The sequence below is a fragment of the Dermacentor silvarum genome, chromosome 10 (assembly GCF_013339745.2).
Source record: "Dermacentor silvarum isolate Dsil-2018 chromosome 10, BIME_Dsil_1.4, whole genome shotgun sequence".
NCBI classification, from domain to species: domain Eukaryota; kingdom Metazoa; phylum Arthropoda; class Arachnida; order Ixodida; family Ixodidae; genus Dermacentor; species Dermacentor silvarum.
This window is the reverse complement of record NC_051163.1, coordinates 72083576-72104864: the sequence shown is the minus strand read 5'-3', so window position 1 is coordinate 72104864 and position 21289 is coordinate 72083576. Positions and strand designations below refer to the sequence as shown.

Genomic DNA, 21289 nt, shown 5'->3' with positions numbered 1-21289 from the left:
TGCCTGCAAACGCAACGTGTGCCGGCGCAGACGACGAGATGCGATTCAGACGAGGTGCGCAATCAACGCGATCCCGAGCCTACGCCATTATGGTGGCGCCATGTAGTTACGGTGCGTGCAAGCGCAGCGTGCCCGAAATGTAAGTTACACATAGCAGTTGCATGCAGCATATAACTGGACCTGTTTAACTTAAGCTGGCTAGGTGGTTGTTTGTTACCAGCCCGCTTTGAAGATTTCAATAAACAATCATGATCATCGCCATCAACAACAACAACGTACCGTGCCCCAGGTCAAGGGATGTGAGCTGTGGGCCGCGTATTCTGGATACCTCTTCGGTACACGTTATGGCGTCTCCTCGCAAGGTACGAACCGCTGCTGAAGAAGCGAATCGTAGGGCCACGTGCGCCGCTACAACCAGGCATCATCGGGCTCAGCAGACTGCTGTGCAGAGAGCATTACAAGCCGCAGCTCGCTGTCGACACCGGGCGGACAGTTCAGATCCTTCTCGTCAAAACGAGGCGAAGAGACTTTGCCGCGAAGACCCTGTTGTACGTGGTGCCTAAATTGGAGCTACTCTTGAGCCGCTCCACCAACTTACGTTGTGACTGTGCTGCGTGTGCCGCGCAGGCTTGTGACATCTTTTTCCTTGGTTAGAGTGACCTAGAATGCTGGGAGAGTGTCCAAAGTGCCGGCTTCCACGTGAAGCTTTTGCGGGTAATTGCCGCGCCGCGCCACTGCTGTGCCAGACTCGTGGGCTTTCTGCGCACTGGAAGCACGCGGAAAGCGAGGGGCGTCTGCTACACGCTGTAGCTTTTCGCGTTTACTTTCTACGCAAGACGCATGGAGGCTATATAACTTCAATGATGTGGTACGGCATGGCACTTGCCCATCTTTAAGCGTTATCTTAGTGCTGGGACAGCAAGATAATGCAAAAATTATGTGTCGAAGGGCAGCAGCGCGGCCTAGTTCTGGTGCCAGAGTTTGGGAACCATAATGTGGGAACTGTGCGTGCGTGGAAAGGTGTAAAATGAAGTTATACGCACAAGGAGAGGAAGAAAACGATGTTTTTCGCATGGATAAGCGGGCAGAAGTGTGATGCACGCACGAATTTAGAGTAACAAAAAAAAGTAAATTACTCACGCAGTCAACTGCAGTACTTAGGTGCAGTGACAGCTTCGCTCACCACTACCATTACTGCCATATCCACATGTCTTCATTCGACAATTTGTTAGCCTCGACTCGTACTTCATTATGCAAAGAGCTCAGAAAGAGGTCGTAAGGGAAACGCGAGAAAGAGTAGAGACGGCCGTAGCGCCGTAATAATGTTAGCGTATTTCGCTTCAGAGATAGCATGTAGCAACAACATTAGCCGTGCTTAGAAGAAGCTTCTATTAAATGCCGGCATTAGAAAGAAAAGCAATCATTGGGCAGCTTCCAATCATTGGAATCTTCCAATCATTGGGCACCTTCCTTGCCCAATGATTGGAAGATTGGCGCAGTGGTTCCAGTTCATAAGTCTGGTACGCGAAGTGACGTAGTTAATTATCGACCAATTTCTTGAACGTGTGTTGCATGCAAAGTTTAGAGAACCTTTTATATACGAGTATGGTAGCACATATGAATCTGTATTCCCTATTTAATCCCTCTCAACATGGCTTTAGAAAGAATTTCTCTTGCGTAACACAACTAATTGAATTCACGCATGATATTACCAGTGTTATGGATAAACGATTTTTTATAGAGTGTATATTTTCAGATTTCAGGAAGGCATTCGATACTGTGTCCCAATCTTTGTTGATTGGGAAACTTCATACCTACGGTATCAATGCACAAGTTATTGCATGGATTGCAGAATACTTAAGACTGCGCAAACAATACGCAGTTTTGAGTGGTTCTGAGTCATCAAGAGTAGACGTCACTTCTGGCGTCCCTCAGGGCTCAGTTCTGGGTCCACTTTTGTTTCTTTTATTCATGAATGATATCGGTGAAGGAATCCTGTCATATTTGAGACTATACTCTGATGATTGCGTCTTGTATAAGCCTAGTAGTTGTGAAGATGATTGTCGAATATTACAATGTGATCTCAGCCGCATTGCTCAGTGGTGTTGTAAATGGAACATGAATTTGAATCGAGATAAGACGACTATCATGCATTTAGTAAGAAAAAAACCATGTTTGTTTCAGTATACCTTAGATAACATTGCATTGTCACGGGTGTCCTTATATAAATACCTAGGAGTTTATTTTACCACTGATTTAAAATGGCATCGTCACGTTGATCATATAATAGCAAATGCAGGCAAGGCATTAGGGTTTATACGGCGCAACGCTAAACACTTCAGTATGGCTACTAAAGAGCTACTCTTCAAGACGTTTGTCAAGTCTGTATTAGGATATGCATGCGAGTTATGGGACCCACCGATGCTTGGTGACAAGGAACGCATTGAAAGAATACAAAATTTAGCTGCAAGATTTGTCACTGGAAATTATAGTTTTGCTTTTAGCGCAACACAAGCAAAGAATAATTTACAATGGGAATCTCTTGACAATCGGAGAAAAAAACTTTGTGTACCGCTTTTTCATAGTATCTTTCATTCAACAATAGGCATAGACGGGCAACGGTATATACTTGAACCTTATTAAGCATCAGCTCGAGGTGACCACACTCATAAAGTTCGAGAAATATTTTGCCACACAGAACTATTCAGGATGTCTTTATTTCCTAGAACTATACGGGAATGGAATAGGCTACCATCGTCAAGACCATATCGCGTGTCTGCTACGGAACGTCGCGTCATTGCAGAACAGGTCGATGACATGCTTCGTCGGGGCGTCATTCAACCTTCACAGAGCCCATGGGCCTCTCCCGTGGTACTCGTCACGAAGAAAGACGGTTCCATCCGCTTCTGTGTTGATTTTCGACGGTGGAACAAGATTACACTGAAGTACGTCTACCCATTACCACGCATCGATGATGCTCTGGACTGTTTGCAGGGAGCCGAGTTCTTTTCTTCGCTGGATTTGCGGTCAGGCTACTGTCAGGTTCTGATGGCAGAGGCCGATTGCCCGAAAACTGCCTTTGTTACACCAGACGGCTTGTATGAATTTACCGTCATGCCTTTCGGACTTTGCAACGCACCTGCTACGTTCGAAAGAATGATGGATAATGTTCTGCGTGGCCTCAAATGGAAAATTTGTCTTTGCTATCTTGACGACATTGTGGTGTTCGCCCCTGATTTTGCAACGCACCTGCTCCGCCCCCAGCACGTACTCACTTGCTTGACCAACGCCGGGTTGCAACTTAACCTGAAGAAATGTCGATTTGCTGTTCGTCAGCTCACAATTTTAGGCCATGTCGTGTCAAAGGAGGGCGTTCGCCCGGATCCCGAGAAGCTAAGTGCTGTTACTGCGTTCCCAAAACCTACCACTATCAAAGAGCTACGCAGTTTCATCGGCCTCTGCTCTTACTTTCGGCGATTCGTTCGAAACTTTGCGTCAATTATATCACCTCTCACGCAGCTCCTTGGCGGTTATAGAGATCTCTCATCATGGTCTCCAGAGTGTGACGACGCCTTCACAACCTTGCGCCGTCTTCTCACGACGCCACCCATTCTTCGCCATTTTGACCCTCAAGCGCCAACCGAACTTCATACTGACGCAAGTGGTGTAGGCCTTGGTGCTGTGTTGGCACAACGTCAACCTGGCCACACAGAATACGTCGTCGCATACGCGAGTCGCACGTTAACCAAGGCGGAGGCCAATTACAGCGTAACAGAAAAGGAGTGTTTGGCCATTGTGTGGGCGCTTGGCAAGTTTCGCCCATATTTATACGGCCGATCTTTTGACGTAGTGACCGACCACCACGCACTATGTTGGCTGTCGACGCTAAAAGACCCATCGGGCCGCCTTGCCCGCTGGGCATTGCGAATTCAAGAATATGACATCCGCGTGGTTTACCGTTCCGGGCGAAAGCACTCCGACGCTGACGCGCTATCCCGATCACCGCTTCCCTCGCAGGCCAGTCACGACTCCTCCTGCGAGTGCACATTGTCATCTCTGGACTTTGACACTATCGCCTCTGCACAGCGTGATGATCCCTGGAGTGCATCTCTGTTCGACCTTCTCTCGGATACGTCGAAAGTTCCAGCGTCCCGAACGCTTCGGCGCCAAGTTCCTCATTTTGCGATTCGAGACCAGCTACTGTATCGCCGCAACTATGCCCCAGAGGGTCGCACATGGTTACTCGTCATTCCGCGAACCTTGCGATCAGAGATTTGCTCCTCGTTCCACGTCGACCCTCAGTGTGGCCTCGCGGGAGTCTTCAAGACCTACGAAAGACTTCGACACCGCTATTACTGGCGGGGAATGTACAATTTTGTTCGCAACTTCGTCCGCTCTTGTCATGAGTGCCAACGCCACAAAGCGCCACCGCACAACTCCGCCGGTGAACTCCAGCCTTTACAATGCCCATCCCGACCCTTTGATCGCGTGGGCATAGATCTCTACGGGCCACTTCCGTTGACTCCTACCGGCAACAGGTGGATCATCGTTGCGGTAGACCACTTAACACGTTATGCGGAGACTGCTGCTCTACCAAATGCTACAGCGCAGGAGGTCGCCAATTTCATACTACGCCGTTTTCTCCTTCGTCATGGAGGTCCACGTGAACTTTTGAGCGACAGAGGCCGCGCCTTCTTATCTGAAGTCATCGAACAACTGCTTGCTGCATGCGCTATTGTTCATCGTAAAGGCACTACCTATCACCCACAGACTAACGGTACCACGGAACGCTTCAACCGAACTCTTGGTGACATGCTCGCCATGTACGTCTCACCTGATCACTCTAATTGGGACCTAGTTCTTCCGTTTGTCACCTACGCCTACAACACCGCGACTCAGGCCACTACCGGATTCTCACCCTTTTACCTTCTTTATGGCCGTCATCCTTCGCACACAATAGACACCATTCTGCCCTACCGGCCAGACCCATCCGAATGCCTGCCGATCTCGGAAGCAGCCAGACACGCCGAAGAATGTCGCCAGCTGGCCCGCCAATTCACCTCAGACGACCAGAACCGTCAAAAAGCCGCTCACGACGCCCGGAACTCGACTCCCAATTTTCTCCCGGGCGCCCTCGTCTGGTTGTTAGTGCCACACCACACGCCTGGCCTCACTTCAAAACTCCTTCCGAAGTACGACGGGCCATACCGCGTTCTCGAGAGAACATCACCCGTTAATTACCTGGTTGAGCCGCTCACGCCGCCGTCCGACATGCGACGTCGGAACCGTGAAGTCGTTCACGTTCAGCGCCTCAAGCCGTATCACCTTTCTATCGTCCTTCCGGACAACTAAGTCGCCAGGATGGCTCCTTTATTTCCGCGGGGCCCTTGTAAGGAAGATGACGAACGATGACGCAGAGTCAGCAGCATCGGCAGCATCAAGCGCGCAGCAGAAGCTCGAGCGAGAGGACTGTGCTCGGTGCATCCTACGACCCGCTGTCGCTACGAACCCCAATAAATCCCCTTTATAGATGTAATAATCCAATGATACATTTTATGCCTTCTTGAACTGATGCGACATTACTTATGTTCCTTTTTTTCTCTGCATGCGTATAGTGACTGTTAATCTTTGAACATTATGCTTACGTTATGTACCATATTGTATACTTTTAAGTCATGGAGCATGAATCCGCTTGATATGTATTTCCCCCCACTGTAATGCCTGTAAAAGTACTGTGGGTATTGCATAAATGAATGAATGAATAAATAAATAAGTAAATAAAAATTTCAGCTAAATAAATTTTATTCCACAAGTTTTTACACAAGAGGTGTCCCATAGAAAGAGGCTTTACAGATATCCAGATAAATTAACTTAAAGGCATATATAGCAGCATTTTTGCTGCATAAGCTACATAACTCGTGAATCAAAATACGGTAAGCAATATACAAACGTAAAGGTGTCATTTCAATCACTTTCGAAAAATGTTCAGGATTAAAATTCTGCTCTATGTAAATAATAAATATAATCAACAAATACAGAGATCTGCTATGTACCATGCCTGACAAAATATAACATTAGAGAACAAATATACACTATAAAAAGGTTCAGACTTGCTCTTCTTCATGGATAGGGAACAGCCGGAGCCGAGCACCGATAAAACCGTTGCGGATACCATGCGCCGTTCGAGCAAACACGAGCACAAATCCGACCAAAAACAATGAACTGAAAGCTACCGGCGCAGAGAGCTTAAATAAGTTCACTACGTGAGATAGAGAAAGGAGAGCGAGATTGGAAGTGATGATGCAAAGTCTCAATGCGGCGGAGGCGCGTAACCTTTGCAGTTACAATTAACCACGGAATGAGCGAAGAGAGAAAGTAAAAGAACATCGGGAGCCGTGATGCACTATTGGGACGACGTTACGCCGTGCGATAGCTCAATATGAGAAGCGACCAAGGAGAGGAGACTGGAGGTGATAATGTAATGCGGAGACATCACTAAGATTAAGCCGTATGATCAAAAAGGTGAACGGGAAAAAGCTGAATGTACATTGAGAGATCGTCAACCACAGCGTGAAATTTGTGGACCCTCTCATGGGCGTTCACACGCAAAAAAAGTGATTTTTAAAAAATCCATCGGCCCTTCCACTCCACGTAGATGGATCATAAGCGAAGCTTGTTCCTTTGTATACCTAGCCGTCCCCTTCGCGGCTCACTATACAGTGGCACACTAAATAGTTGCTAGTGGACAGATCTTACAAATTGCCTTCATATGCAGCGAAAGCACACATTGCTATGCTCCGTGACATACACTGTAATCAAGAAATCATGTTAAAAAAACTTGCACAATTGACTTAGGTCATTTCCTTCTTCACACAGGATGACAGCGTTTGATTACCTGAAGCCTATTGCAATTATACTTTAGGCACACATTTGACAATGACACACACTAAATTCATGGAACTATTTTGCTTACACTAAAGTCAACATTTTGGAGTCACCAGCAAGCACTAGCAACCTTCTCATTGGACAAATGGTGATTCGATTTTGGTGACAATTTTGTTACAAAACACTTTCTCTTCCTTTTAATAAATGAAGCAGTGTGCCTTGAAGGCATTTTATGCGGTCAATACAGCTTTTCACAAATATTATAATACAGGCAAAAGCTTATTGACTGAAGTATTCCGTCCAACTGATTAATTGAAACCCAGCAGATCTACTTTTTTGTCCCCTATGAGTGAACTCCACAGTAAGACGTCTCTTTGCTGTAAGTAACGTTGAATGCAAAGTGTGCCAGGAAGACAATCTTGAACACCTCTCTCGGACTGGATCCATGTATGACATGGAGAACGCCTCACCGACACACCAGCAAATAAAATCTGTGTTAACACGGAACGTTCGAACGTATTATTTTAACTCTACGCTCCAAACTACTTTAAATACAACACTTCAAGTACACTTGTGGCACTGTGATGATTATGTGTGGGCGCAGGTCAGCCAGACGCACAAGAACCCTATTGAAAAATTTGTACGCGAATTGTGCGAGAAATGTGCGAGATGTATGCATATCGCACAGATTTGACGAGAAGTGGGCGATGTGCTACGCACATTCAACGAGATATCGTAGAAAATGTGCGAGATCTGCACGCATGAGCTGCGTAGACTTCACAAAGTGTGCGAGATCTATGCGAGGTGCTACGCGAATGCATGTGCGATATGTACGCATGTGCGAGATGTGTGCGATGTGCTGCGCCAGCCTAATGAGATTCTGTACGAGGTGTGCGAGATAGTGTGTGATGAGTACGCACTGTAGTCATATGAGCAACGAGATCTTGGCCGATGACTACGAATTGCATACAAAGTGCATCCACCTAAGTCGTAGTGTATACAAAAGCTCGTGAATGACAGCAAGATTTTATGATGAATCGTTTGTAGCACATGCAAGACATAATCAATGTGCTGTATGACGACGTCGAACCATTGTGCCACATATAGCAGCATAAACTGCAGAATGAATAAGAGCGCCAGTGTTGATTTTCTGCAATTTTATATAATGGACACACATCTCCATCAAAGCCCATGTCAGACCTAATGATGCAATGATTTTAACTTGGGGACATATTCTCGGATAATCACTTACGACAATACTCCTGTGCCTTCGTGTGACGCATTGCTCAACCAGCCAATAAGCGCACACTGACAGTGATATAGCCAAAAGCTGTTGTCTGAGAGTACGTCCCTTGTTCAGAGTGGATCACCCGAAGCTTTTAATGCAATATAGAGTTGAGTACCTTCACAGTTTCGGAAAAAAATGCTATAGGTTTGTTTTTAAGCAGAATAAAAGAAGCTGGCAATGCGATTATAGCTCACTGAAAACACATCCAACATGGACATGTTGGCAAATGATTTTATTGCATGCGGTTTGATCAGTAACAGAAGATGCACGCGCTTTGTCACAGCCTGATCATATTGCTTGCGTCAGAGCTGTCAGTCAGAGGTAGCAATGCAGAAATTTCAAGCTGCACATTTTCCAAACAGCTAAGTGTGCCCCCCCCCCCCATAAGACGAGTAATTCACGAAGAAAGTTGGGTTAGTTGGTGTTGATGCAGTTGCTGTGACTAGTGCGCACAACGAAAAAAAAGGTGGGACAGGACAGAGCCCTCTCTCGTACCCCACGTTTTTTCCGTTAGTCTTGTTCGCGTTAGTAATTATGTCACAGCCCCCACAAGACTATCAAATCTGCTAGTCACTTTTTATTGCCCATATTTTAAGAGGTTGTTAGTGCCTGTTTATGCCAAACTGTAGCAGGCAGGCATAAACTGGCCATGCATGCCCACATGTAAAAAATAAAAAGAACCACAAACTCAGTGTAAATAAACTGGTGAATAAATAGCCAAAATAGCAGCCAAAATCTATCGCACTTTGACAGAAAAAAATAACGAAATTACATAACCATCAATCACTAATGCTGTCATACGATCAGCACGTTTTGCCCAATTGCTGCTTGAAAAATTATTTGCACTAAGTCTTTCACAACTTCTGCACTGTATGCTGAGAGAGCTTGACGTAGTAAAAAAACCTCGTATTTGCCGCGCAACAGCGGCAAATACGAGTTTAGCGTGGCAACGGAGCATTATCTGTGTATATACTACACAAAACTGAATTTGAAATTAACGGAGAAATAACTAAGTAGTTCGTGCAGTGATGGTTCAGAGCAAGGCAACGCTTTGCGATTCGTTAAAAGCTGACCTCGACACGACCAAAATGTCAATGTCCCTACATTCAAGCAGGGTCGTTAAATGACGAACATGCAGCATATCCTGGCGTTCGCGCACGCCGGAAACAAACTAAAAAACACTTTTGCAAATCGCTGACACAATAACGACGCATATCAGACGCACGCACGCACACACCCACGCGCACACGCACGCACACACACATACACACACACACACACACACACACACACAGAACACAAGCAGTGTCCGAAAGCACTCGCGACAGACAGTGCGGACGTTCTCGCGCGTTGGCAAATCGAGCCGGCGTGGCAGCAGCGTCCGATGCACAGACGGCACTCTTCATGAACTATACACATCCGCAAAACGGCACGCAAGCCAGAACAAAGTGCGTCGACGACGCCACTCGACACCAAATGCGTGGTCGATACCGCCGCATAAAACACCAACACCTCGTAGAATTCACAAGCCAAACCACGATATGCTGCGATTTAACGGCCCTGACCGGTTGATACGGCTGCTCCGCAGGTTGCTGTCCTCGATGTTGAAAGAAACGTTGTTGAAACACGCCGCATCACTCGCATAACATGTGAATACCAGCCGCCACCATCGATGCGATCACGATTACCATGGAGCACCGTGCCGATACAGTGGTGCCGAGGAGCCAGAGACCAACGTTGCCTGAGACGACAAAACGGTAGACGACGATGTAAACAATATGGCCGCCATGACGTTTATCCGGCTCTTGCAAAGCTTCGGTGCCTCTATCTTGACGAAATGACATCATTTTCCCGTGTTCGGCTGTCAAAATGTTACCAGTCTAGAAACGTTGGGCTGTCGGTATGTGAGCGCAGCATGAATATTTTCCTCGCGGACGGTCGATGTGGTAGTTTAATCATATTTACACTTTGCCGAGAGAAAATGTGCTCTTTTTTGTGCGCATCAGCGATCGCTAAGCCCCTGGGCCTTTGCAACGCTGCTAGCTAGCTGTATCTCTCGTGCGGTGCGGCGTTGTTGGTTATCGTAGTTCGGTCCATTCGTGCTCTTTGTTCCCGGCTCATTAGCAGCCTCTGGTACTCTCGCCGATCTCGCAGCGGTTCACAGTGCACGGAAGAATGTGTTGGAAATTGTACTATTAGGTTCATCCGCAATTTAACAGTGTTTATGCCGGAAGGACCGTTCGTGCAGTCGATGCCGCCGGACCTGACACGAAGGAGCGTTTGCCGAGTATGTCTCGAAAGGTAAGTCCGGCGCTTGGCGCATTTTTATAGTTCGTGTAGTGTGCCTTGTTAGGCGGAGCACAAGATGATTAGTACAGCGACAAAAATTATAAAAGTCATTTCCTAATGTTTGTTATTAATCCCGTAGTACACAATTAGCAAAACGTTTTATGAAAATTACCCTCAGACAAGTATAGGATGTTGCCAAGAGCTTCATATATTGTTTCTTTGCTTTCTGTTATGAAATACACTAGCGCCGAGAATCGTTCAGTCTGAACGGGCACAAAAATAGATGCCGCGAATGTCACTGCTTCTGTACGTAATTTCTCAGCAAGAAATGGTATATGTGGTGAAGTACGTTGACGTGTTGTCTTCACAGCTAACATCTGCGCGAGACGGCACCGGATTGCTCTGTCTGACTCATGAGCACATTTTGGCTTGTATGCAAATTTTCTGCTTATATATTGTCAAGACAACCTGTGTTTCTTTTGTTGAGTGTTCTGTATGTCTTCGTCCATTTGACAGGTTAAATACCTGGCCGTGATGTGAGAATGAGATATTTGCACAACCATGTAGCTGGCTGTATGAGGTCTTTTCACAATTTAACGCGGTGTTGTTAAATCACAAGTTTGCAGTTTCAGCAGTAATTGCAAACTGAACATTTCTTATTGTTTAGGGATGTCACGATTTCGTGAGACGGATGCAATCTCTGCACCACATGGGAGCCTGTGGCAAAATGCAGTCTGAGCAGCCCGACAAGGAATCTGATCTGCTTGCTTTGACAAGGTGTGTACAAAACAGTCACTGCCACTTATGAGTTCTAGGTTGTTGGTATAATTCGTACGTGCCATCGGTCCTGAATCTTTTGGTGAGATTTAGGAATTTGGACTCGTTCTACAATATTACTATTGTTGCATTGAGTTATGAGAATGAAATTCTATTGGGAATATGTTGTAAGAATCTTGAAAAATGGGGTGGTATGAGATTACAAAATTGCATCTAAAACAATAAATTGTGATGGCACTTGTGCTGCTTTATTAGCAATGCAAAATCCCTAACGAGTATACCAGAGGGGCACTTCCTACCAAGCCCGATTCAGATCAAAATTAGCTACTGCAATTGGCTTCCTCGCGCAGCTTGCACAAAAGAGCTAATCACAAGTGAGAAATTCCATCCGGATTGGGCTTGATCGCAATGAAAAGTGCACTGTATGACACCCGTATTAGACGAGCTTATTGAGATAAGTTCGTAAAGCAGGCTGAATCGGCAACAGCAAAAGCACTGAAAAAAAGCACACTGGTCTAAAAACAATGTTGTCAGTTTTTGCTGTTCCAAGTTAATGGTTAATAATGTGTCTCTATTGAACAATGTAGGCGCTGAGAGAAAACTAAGAAAACACATGCTGACTTTCCAACACAGCATTGTGTCTAGGATTTTTGCAAAATATAAAGTTCACAGGCTGGCAGGTTTGGCATAACGTACAACACTTTTGCTTTAGATGCCATATTCATAACTTCCAGTTTCGACATAATATTCGAGTACTACTTGAACTGTATATTTTAAAATATCGCCTACCTTCAGTTTAATCAATATACCTAAGTAGCCTCCTCTGAGTCAAGTATAATTGGGGGCTTGAGTAGATATGCATGATATGCTACTTTCTGACTGTATAGTGACGTATTTTTTTAAGGAACTGTGTTTTGAGGCACACATGTCCTTTTATGTCTTGTTTTGAGTTGCCCGACGAAAGCAGAAGGGCATTGCAAGTTATTGCATATATTACTGCACTTAATTCCTTACATACATGCCTGCACAGATTCTGTGTTCCTAGATTTATTTCTCTAAGTAGTCAAAAATCGTTTATTACACTTTTTTTTCTCTTTTTTTTTGGGGGGGGGCTGTTCATTGATTCCCATTCCTAAAGGGACGTTGAAAGAAAAAACCACGAAAGGTGGCTTGAAAGTGTTTGAATTTTCTGTTTAACCTACCAGCATGAACACGTTTCTGTTAACTTTTATAAGCTAGCTGCCAGATAAGAAACCACAGTGTGAAAGAGTATTTATTTCTTTTTTTTACTTGTTTTATTGTATGTTCTTTATTTGGCTCACAATGTTCTACCTACCACCTTATGCAGTACTCCAGCTGGAGCCTATGAGGTATGTTTATAAATGAATAAGTAAATTCCTGAAGCTTGCAACAAACCATGAAGCATAATATTTAAATGTAGTCAGTTCATAATACATCCCTAGAGCAGCATAGCGTCAAGCTTGAAGCTGATCTCTTATGTCCCATAAATTGCAGGTTTGATAATGTGGTATCACAAACTGCTGGTTACGCATGTCAGTCAGCCTGGTGCAGTGGTCGCAGGTGAGAGTGTAATCGAAAGCTGGGTATGCTTTGCCCTTCCGCATCTGACATGGGAGGGAGCTTGAACTCTGCTATTGCTTCTCTTATAGTTGGGACCATCTCTCTCACCTTCTCTTTATTATTGTCAACTTGCTAATATGCACTTCTACAAGCTTAGTTATGATGTTGATTGCTGAACTTGGATGATGTGCGTTTCAATAGTTAGTGGGACCCCCAAAACCATGCTGTACTTTGTGTGCATTTCAAATGGTCAATTTGAAATATGCGATTGTCTGACATTCTCAGGGAAACAAGGTTTTTGTTCTGAATAAGGCATAGGCTGCTTCCCGAAAGAGTACCAGAAACAATACTTTCTCACCTAACAAAAGTGTTTAGGCACGCCGTGCTCAGGCCATGCTGACCTACAATATGTAGATCACAATGTGCTATATCGATCGTTACATGTTATTAAAAGTGGCAGACAAAAGTCATAATGCACTTGAATTTCACTGTTAAAATGTGTGTGGCTACCTGACATTTAGCCTTAGCCCCTTTGGTGCAGACACCATTAGTGCAAAAGGGGCGTATGTCATTACCAAGCTTTTGGGATAAGTACAGACTGAATAAGCACTTGTCAAGATTTTGAGTAGTACTCAAACCTGAGACCCGCCCAAAGTGTGATTTTATTTTTATTTTTTCATTTAGACCATGGAGTCACACTTCTCTTAAGCCTGTGCAGATACGTCACGCTAGGCGAGCCCCATTTATTTCTCCCTTTACAGTGAATCCGGTTTTTCAGTTTCATGTTGCATGACACACAAAGGCACTTTAAGCAAGGCGAAAAATAAGTGGTTTGAATGTGTACAAAAAGACTCCGGACACATTTTTTTGTTTGGAGACAGTTTAGACGCATCATGTATTCTTTCTTTTTGTGTTAGTTTTGTGATGAGAGGTTATTTATTGCAAAAAGAAAATGAAGGTTAAAGTGGCATTTCCTGCCAAATTTTGTGGCGAAACATCGTACGTTAGAGGACATCATGCATTCCAGAGTATTTTCGTATATTTTGGCTGTTGCGGTTCAGTACACTTGCTCCAAAATTGCTAAGTTCAGTTCTTGCCTCTTTTAGAATGCAATATAGTCAATTTTTGCCAAAAACAAATTAACTAGGCCTTAGCAGACAGCCAGCAGGTGTGGGAACTTTATTGTGGTTTCACCCCCTGTACATCGTTCTTGTGTATTTTCTAGCTTATCAAGCCTCTACTTTTGGATAACTGCAGTCTTTCTGGGTTTGCGGAAGAGTAATTCAATAATGCATCTCAAATAATTATTTTTCCCTTAAGTGTCCCTTTAAAGTTTTGTCTGATTGATGTGGCATGAGACAACACTGCCCGAAAGTTATCTTGCATGTCAGCAGTTGTGTTGCCATGTAATCACCAGTATTGTCTTTGAGGTGCTCAGAGGTGTCACTGCACTTACTCTTCATTACCCAAGTCCCTAAGAAGCCATAAAGAGGATCTGAAATGTCCTGCAATAAGTTATATAAGACTGTATTCACTGGGGCTCTGTTAAATGCTTGCAGTAGAAAAGCACTGTCTTCTCCAAAGCATGCATAGTGTGTTGGGAATTTGTCAACGATTCTTTTTACCTCAACAGTCATGGAAATATTGATTTACCGTGTTCACTGGCAGATTTATATCAAGCCTGATCTCTGTAGCTGACTAGGTTTTTTATTACACAAAAATTAAGCTGGTTTTCAATAATACCACCTTTTCACTGTACTGAAGCACCAGTTTGCAAAAATAATAGAATAAGTTTAACTCTATTTTTTGTAAAAGCAAGCTGTTGTCTTACACAGCAACTTCAGTGAGTTTTTTAAGCGCGGCAGGCTTAGGATGTTGGTTGAAAATTAATTTGCTTAAAGACGTGTTGCATCAGAGAGCATGTTTTCTTTTATCTATTGTAGCATTATCTGATCTCTTATGTTCCTTTCCATGCTATTCACAGTGCACACTTTCTAAGGAGATAATGGACACACAGAGTGTGAAAAAAGACAGTTATTTTTCACTGTCGGCCTGTCGCTTATTCTTTTGGCGTGTGTGTGCCATGAACACCATCAAAATGAACTGTTACCAACTTGCCCAAGCTTCAGCTCTTGCGCTTGGTGTTTTTGTCTACAAAATGTCCATATGGCAGTAGTAGTGTTGCTGATATTTGCGTGTATGAAAAGGAGATGCTTACTTGATTGCAGAACAATTTGATTGGTTCTACACATGGTACTGAACTTACCAATGTCATTTTAAAGGTGGGATTAGGTAGGAAGCTATTGTGGTACTGTTTAAAGTGCCCTTGTGCAGATGCAGAAGCTTGTCTTCTGTTGACAAAAATTGGGCTCAAGCCGTAGGAGGATAGTTGTCAAAGTGTAATGAAAGCCTCCTGGTAGACATACTGAGTTATGCTGCTGGGGACACTTATTGGTTAGCCCTATTGGGTAATGCTGCTAGGCTTATGGGTGCTTTAACATTGCAGTGCCTGCAGAATGCATGTCGTGCTATGGTATCAGAATTGGCCCACCAAGTGACCACCTTTGCTTACACTATGTGGCCTTCTGGCCTACTTAACCTGACTGCCACCTATACACAAGGAGGAGGAGGGAGGCAAAAAAAAAGGATCTTCAATTAATTTTCTTGCATAGATGGCTCATGCATCATATTTTTCTTATAGTGCAGGATTTGTTACTCAGAGTGAAGCTTGCTATATGGAGAATATCTACATTTTTTTATATGTATACCGAACAAGGATTGATTCGTTCACGGTGTTACTTTTTATATTATACTCACGTGACACTAAGCCCACTTGTATTAATGCAGGTATGGCTGGGCCTGCAGAGAAAGTGTAAGCAGACTGTGCTGTGTTGCTGATCAGTGCTGATCTCCACGCCTGAGTTGGTCCCACAACATCCAGGCACCAGCGTGCTTTGCTTCATCATTGACAAGGTAATATGATATGGAGAGCTTGCACCTTGATATCAGTTTTGAGCTTGACTTTTGAGAAATATGTTGAGATAGAAGACACAAGGGTTGGCCTTGGTGATAGATACACGTGTGTGTTTTTTTAAAGTGCTCTTTTTGAAATATTCTTCATGGACCTATTTTCAGCAAATGTTTACATTCCTTAATTGCAAACTGCCATGGAGCTGGTTTATGCCTTAAACTAACACTCTTTCACCAAGAAAAAGCCTTATTTAGCATAAAATTCATAGGAAAGGCAAGGAGGTGACAGGACAGAACACTACTAACACCATCCAATTTTACTGCTTGCACAGCAATATTGCCACGGGTCTTCAAAAGGGGCTGACGACGTTTATTGGGAGCGGCTGGGGCTCTGGCGAAAACGGCAGCGAGAGGCAGCTATCGAGCGGGGCGGTTAGCACGCGCACTTCTTTCTTCTTGCGCCTCTGCGCTTGCGCTATGCCCACTACTACAGGTGACAATATAAAGCGAGAGTTGAAGGGACGAGGTTTGGGGTTTGTGTTCGTTGGTTCTATGGGTTTTGGAGCCCCACACAGCTTCTTTGCTAGGCAGACAAGCTTGTGGGATGTGCTTCTGAAATTTGTACAGCACACTGCCAGTGCAGGTGCGGGCCTCATCTTCGGAAGGAAGTGCACTGACGGCACCATTCATGGCGCAGATGACTCTCATAGAGTCAGGCAAGGCACCAGTGTTGATGTTTGTTCTCTTGCCCAAAACAGCATGTTTAGGTTCAGTGTAGTTGTAAGAAGACAAGTTAAACATTATTTTCATGGTTTGAGTGGCCGCATTTTTCTTAGAGCACTGAATTTCTTTTCTTGCAACTGCCTGCCCTGGTGTTTCCTTAGCGTCGGCATGAAGTTGGCATGGAGTTACGCATCCGGGAACTCGTGAACAATGACCCTGTAGTTGACACTTTGCGAAGAATACATCGGCTTCCAAGCCCTTCATTTTCTGTTGGCATACTTTTACTTGTACTGTTAGCAATTTCTTCTCGGCTTGCTGAATTATCCTGAGGCCTTCAGGATAAGACTCCTGGCTTTGCAAGTGTGGTTTAAAAAAAGGTGGCACTTACAGGTGGCTATTCAAGACCTGAGTGAAATGAACCGACAAGTCTTGGTTACATCTTGTGTGTAGTCCTGTTGGAGTTAAACGTTTTACGAAAAATTGTGTCGTCACTAACACGATGATAAGCACTTAGTCATTCACCACAACTTCATAGTCGTTACCTGGCTAAATGAATTTTCGTCGAACCCTTGATAATACCTTCTACAGAACTTATGTACAAAACATTGTTACCAAGACTTACTGGTTCGTCTCACTCGCGTCCAGAATAGAAATCTGTAAGTGCCACCTTCCTGCAAATAACCTTATCCTGAAAAGTCTACACTTGAAAGCATCGGTAGTGTCAGCGTGGGGCCTCGAGATAATTCGGCCAGCTGGGAAGAAATTACTGGCAGCAAGAGTTCAAGAGTGCTGACAGAAAATCAAGAGCGTGTGAACTAGAGCAGACCATTATTCGGGTCTTCTGGGACATACAGCTGAATGTCAACTTCACAGCGAGACTAACGGACCACCTGTGCGGGCAGTCACAAGAAAGCTTGATGTATTATAACCAAAACAGCCTGTTCAAACCAGGAAGTTATCTTGAGCTTGTCTTCCTACAAGCCCACTAAACCTGAAACTGCCATTCTGCGCAAAATACAACTTCAACACTGGCACTTCACCCAACACTGACGAACGTAAGCTGCATCGTGTAACGTGCCCGCAGTAAGCTCTTTCTGAAGCAGGAGAAGGGCCCACGAGCTTACCTTCCATGGTGTAATTCAGGAACCTGTCTCGGCTCCAGAAAGGGAGCTTTTTTGGCTTGACTTGGGTCAATGACCATAAAATTATCATTACCAAACAGAACGCATTAACAGTTGCAGACTCAGGGTAATGTTTTACTTGCTTGATTTTGTGGACAAAAACTGATGAAAGGGTGCCTAATGTGACTAGTTATCCTGTCCAGGAGTCCATGATTTCAAGGAGTTTGACAATCATTTCATTGGCTAACAATCGCAAAGCATACTTGTGTTGTCATTTGAAACAAAACCACGCACTTTAAGGAACGGTGACAATTTCTTTAGGTGTGGGGAGCACCTGCACTGCATATATAATTTTGGTTAAAAAGAAAGTAAGGCGGAATGGACCATATAAAATTAATGACAATAATTTTGGCATAAGTAGATTTTCGCTCAAACCATCTGAAAGTTTCTTGTTTTAGAAAGTATTAAATTTTGTTAAACGTAGCTGCTGTCAGATGATTCTAAATAAGCATTTGGCCTTATGCAGTACTATTTGCTTTAAATAAAATTTTTGGGTTTTATTTGTCAAAAGCTCAATATGATTGCTGAACGACATATTGTAGGGCAAAGGCACAAATACACAGATGATATATGAAAACATGTCACAGGTGCTGCTAATAACTTAATTCGAAACACAACAGGATACTGTATATATATCTTCCGAATGCACAGGCGCACTAGCCACTTCGGGAAGACAACAGAGGGCGATTATTCCTGCTAACACAATCATTTTGAAGATCTAAAGAAAGCAAGTTCCGCCTCGTACAAAACAACAGAGGTCTGACTTACACAAGCACTACTTTTTTATGTAAAACGCTTTGAGTAGCTTACATGCAATTTTATCTTTACTTCTGCCTGGGATCTTCACATCATAAAATCTCGCACGACAAGGGCAGGCTTTTTTTGCTGATAGATGCGTATTCAAGTCTGTCGTCATGTTTTTAGCATGCTCCCTCATTCAATCATTGATGCAGCAGCCAGTTTGTCCGACATAGGACTTTCCAAAGGCAGTGGGATTTCATAAACCACACCGGGACCACATTGCCCGTAAGGTGTTACATGTTGTACTTGGCAGCTTACCTTAGATCTGCCCATTATGCGGGGACACGTTCGGGCCAGCCTATTGGGAACAGAGAACAATAGAAGCACTCCATGCCTGTTCGCCACTTTCTTTAAATTGTGGCTCAACTTATGCACATACGGTACAACTTGCGTTCTTGGGCCACTCGGCTCACCAGCTCTGGCCTCATTCACCAGTGTACCCGCTTTTGTAGTGTTCTCTTTTCCCAATATGCTGGCCCAACTGTGTCCCCGCATAATTGGCAGATCTAAGGTAGGCTGCCAAGTACAACACGTCACACCTTACTGGCGATGTGCTACCAGAGGGGTTTATGAAATCCCACTGTCTTGTGGAAAGTCCTATGTAGGACAAACTGGCCGCTGCATCAATGATCGAATCATGGAGCATGCTAACAACATGACGACATACTTGAATGCGCATCTTTCAGCACAATGTAAAGCCTGTCCTTGTCGTGCGAGATTTCATGATGGGAAGATCATGGGTAGAACTAAAGATAAAACATCACGTGAGCTGTTGGAAGCATTTTACATAAAAGAAAAAAAGTAGTGCTTGTGAAAGTTGACCTATATTGTTTTCATGATGTGGAGCTTGCTTTCTTTAGATCTTCAAAATGATCGTGTTAGCCCTGATAATCGCCCTCTGTGCTCTGCCCGAAGTAGCTGGTGCGCCTGCGCGTTGTGAGGAGTACATATACTGTATCTCGCTGTGCTTCAAATAAAGTTGTTAGTAGCGCCTGTGACGTGTGTCTGTGTATCTTCTGTGTATTTGTGCCTTTGCGCTATGTCGTTCAGCAAACAGCAACTTGCCTAACAACAAGTCCTTCTGCACAATATGATTATGGGGGACACTGTAGTGGGGAACTCTGGATTAACTTTGAACACCGGGGGTATGTGCCCAATGCACCTTATGGGGGTGTTGTTGCACTTTGCTGCCATCAAAATGTGGCCGTTGTGTATGGTATTTTATCCTGCGCCATTCGGCTTAGCAGTGCAATGTCAAAGCCACTACGCCACCACGATTTTTAGTTTTGCTGGCAGAATAGCAGTTTCTAAGTAATTTAATTAGCTCGACCTGTTGATGCTGCTCTCTAAAAGTAGATTTTATGCATGTTACTTATGTTGCTTCAGTACTACTAATTATTATTACTCAAATAATGCCTTTTTTACTGTAATAACACTTGTTTCAGTGATCTGCTAATGTAACAGGTTATTCTACGACACTATAATGCACATTTCCTTAGGAGTCATAAGTATTGCAGGAAACCACTTATTTTTAATAAATTTTGTTCAGTAACGCTTGTTCTGAATGCTACAGCATTCTTACCTGTGTGAATGTCAGCTAAACTGCTTTTGCCTATGTGTTATCTTATTGCATGTGTGAAAAAAAACTGTTGGCTTTTGTTTACTTTTGCAGGTGCGCGGCAAGCTCTCACTCAAGCAACACATTCCAGTGGTCTTCTGTCAACAGACTGGGTCTATTGAAGTACCATTACAAGGTCCAATAAACAACGCTTGCGAGATGTGTGACGTGCTCTTGCTTAAAATCGGAGGACTTCACTATTAATGTAAGCTTGAATAGGTGTGCTGAAGAACCTGTGTGACGTGTACTTGTTTATTAACAAGTACAAACCATTACCTCACCTGACATTTTTTTTCACCTCAACATAACTCTTTACTGTAGATTTCTGAACAAACCATTACAGCGACACAACACTGCAGTAAGGTCAGCACAAGTGTTCATGCATGAACACTTGTATTTACAAGAATTGTATTTGCATTATTATACTAAATATGAATATGAGGTGCGTATCTTTTTCAGGGTGCATACTCTCGCAGGTTGTACAAGCTCGTCATCTTGTACGCACTCAGCTCGTAGAAACGAACTCGTTCATAATGTACGGGAATCTCGTTCAGTGACAAGAACGCGATCTCGTACACGTGTGCGAGAAATGTACGCGATGATTGCTGCGTAGACTGTACGAGGTTCTCGTAGACTCAACGAGTTCTCGCAGACTGAACGAGTTTCTCGCACAGTCTACGGAGCAATAATCGCGTACACTATTTCTCGTACATTCTCGTTCACATTTTTTTCAATAGGGAAAACAACCAGAGACACAAAGAGACGTATTTATGACACGAACGGCACATGGGACGAATACGGGAACACGAACTATACAGATAACTGGGTTAACTGTCACTGGCGAGCACTCACAGTTCTAATCAGGAGTCCGGCCTTGTGGCCACGGCTCGGCGGACTTGCTCTGAAGGCGGTGAGTACTGGCGGCGGTTGAAGCTCAGGATGGCTCCAGGACGTAGCCTGGTTCCGGAGCGTTAGCTCTGGGTCATAGCCCGAGCTCGGCACCGTAGCGGTGGGATGAGAGCCGGGGCGAAGCCCAGCACGGCAGTGGTTGAAAGCCGGGGCGGCGCCCGGTTCGGAGAACAGGACCAGGGCTCTGGGTCGTAGCCCGAGCCTGGAAGCACGGCAGCGGTCGTGCGAGCGGGGACGAGGCCCAGCTCCGCAGGACCCGCGTCGATC

The 21289-nt window shown here is 44.4% G+C and overlaps 1 long non-coding RNA gene across 1 annotated transcript; it reads left to right on the top strand.

Annotated features, from left to right (window-relative positions):
• The first annotated feature begins 10095 nt into the window (after positions 1 to 10095).
• Positions 10096 to 20323, top strand: LOC125940828 (uncharacterized). Its single transcript, XR_007464034.1, has 4 exons — positions 10096 to 10474; positions 11130 to 11239; positions 15668 to 15793; positions 20168 to 20323. It is a non-coding gene; the product is annotated as an uncharacterized LOC125940828 (long non-coding RNA).
• The last annotated feature ends 966 nt before the right edge of the window (positions 20324 to 21289 follow it).